The sequence below is a fragment of the Rhinopithecus roxellana genome, chromosome 1, assembly GCF_007565055.1.
Source record: "Rhinopithecus roxellana isolate Shanxi Qingling chromosome 1, ASM756505v1, whole genome shotgun sequence".
Lineage (NCBI taxonomy): Eukaryota > Metazoa > Chordata > Mammalia > Primates > Cercopithecidae > Rhinopithecus > Rhinopithecus roxellana.
In genome coordinates, this window is record NC_044549.1 from 17,276,254 (window position 1) to 17,278,330 (window position 2,077).

The 2,077-nt window shown below is 37.4% G+C and overlaps 1 pseudogene; it reads left to right on the forward strand.

Annotated features, from left to right (window-relative positions):
• Window positions 1-1,147: 1,147 nt before the first annotated feature.
• Window positions 1,148-1,665, forward strand: LOC104659053 (annotated as a pseudogene).
• Window positions 1,666-2,077: the final 412 nt, after the last annotated feature.

Consider the following 2,077-nt stretch of genomic DNA (forward strand, 5'->3'; position numbering starts at 1 on the left):
GTGTGTACACACACACACATTTAAAATAAAATTATTTGATACTTGTACATGTGTATATAAAACATTTTTCATATATATCTATCCCTTCCAGTTTGCTAATAGCAATATGTATTAGCTATATGCTAATAGCTCCTTTTAAGGGGGAAATGTTTTAATTAATCTTTTTAATTAATTAAAATAATTTAAATAATTAATTATTTAATTATTTAAATATTTAAAATAATGTGGTATTTTAATTATTTAACAATTAAAATGTAGTATTTTAATTATTTTTCTAGAATCCTAGCCTTCTACTTTTTTGAGAAAAACTTGCTCAGTTATATGTTAGTTGTATGAATGAATAGTAAGCACCTCGTGGGGAGCTAAATATTTTTTTAAATTTCATAATAATGTCACTTAGGTAATTAGTGGTAAACTTAAATGAGATTATATAAATAAGATGCCTTATAAACTGCAAAATCTATATGTTCATTTATTTTGAATACGAATTTCTTATGCAGTAGTCATTTGGTTTTCAAATGAAAACTAACTAGAATAGAAAAATTACTTTTTCACTTTACTAGTAGAACTGTGTATTACATGTTTATGTTAGCTGTCTAAATATGGCTGGCCGGGCACGGTGGCTCACGCCTATAATCCCAGCACTTCGGGAGGCGGAGGCAGGCAGATCACTTGAGATCAGGAGTTGGAGACAAGCCTGGTCAACATGGTGAAACCTCGTCTCTACTGAAAACACAAAAATTAGCTGGGTATGGTGGCGCATGCCTATAGTCCCAGCTACCTGGTAGGCCGAGGCACAAGAATCTCCTGAGCCTGGGAGGCGGAGGTTGCAAAGAACCGAGATTGCGCCACTGCACTCCAGCCTGGGCGGCAGTGTGAGACTCTGTCTCAAAATAATAATAATAATAATAAAATTAAATAAATAAAATATGGCTAAGACACTGATTAGAATAAATTTATAACTAGAAAATTGTAAGAAAATCAGATCTTATTGTTCTCTTGCATTTTTTTTTAGAAATTACTCAGTTTTTGATTTTTTTTTTTATTCAAAAGAGGACACTCTTGACATTTAACAGAATAGATTTAACATCTATGTAAAAATACATTTTTCCCTTTTGCGGGCGGTGGCGAGGGCGGAGAGAACACCATGAAGGCCTCAGGCACACTACGAGAGTACGAGGTGGTGGGTCGCTGCCTGCCTGCCCCCAAATGCCACACACCGACCCTCTACCGCATGCGAATCTTTGCGCTTAATCATGTGATTGCCAAGTCCCCCTTCTGGTACTTGGTATCTCAGTTAAAGAAGATGAAGAAGTCTTCAGGGGAGATTGTCTACTGTGGGCAGGTGTTTGAGAAGTCCTTCCTGAGGGTGAAGAACTTCGGCATCTGGCTGCGCTATGACTCCCGGAGCGGCACCCACAACATGGACCGGGAATACCGGGACCTGACCACCGCGGGTGCTGTCACCCAGTGCTACCGAGACATGGCGCCCAGGCCCACTCTATCCAAATCATGAAGGTGGAAGAGATCGCAGCCAGCAAGTACCACTGGCCGGCCGTCAAGCAGTTCCAAGACTCCAAGATCAAGTTCCTGCGGCCCCACCGGGTCCTGCGCCGTCAGCACAAGCCACCCTTCACCGCCAAGAGGCCCAACATCTTCTTCTAGGTGCAGGGCCCTCGCCTGGGTTTGCCCCAAATAGACTCATGAAAATATATATATGTATTTTATATATACATTTTATATATATTTTATATATATACACACACACACACATTCCCCCCCAAGTTCTTAATCTGACTTTAAATAATTTATTCTAGTGATTGTACTTCAGTATTATAGGTATCACAGTTAAAGATAAAAAGTTGGCAGAAGTTTAGAGAAAAAAATCTAATTTATACATAATGCACTTGTTTTACGTATCTATTATCATTTAAGATAAATTTTTATTTTAAATTGATTTATTCTACCTTAGTCATTATTTGTCAAAAATATTACAGGATATTTCGATTTCCACAAATAGGTTGAAATTTGCATACTTATATTTATAATCGGATATTCCAGCTCTATTTATATTTTC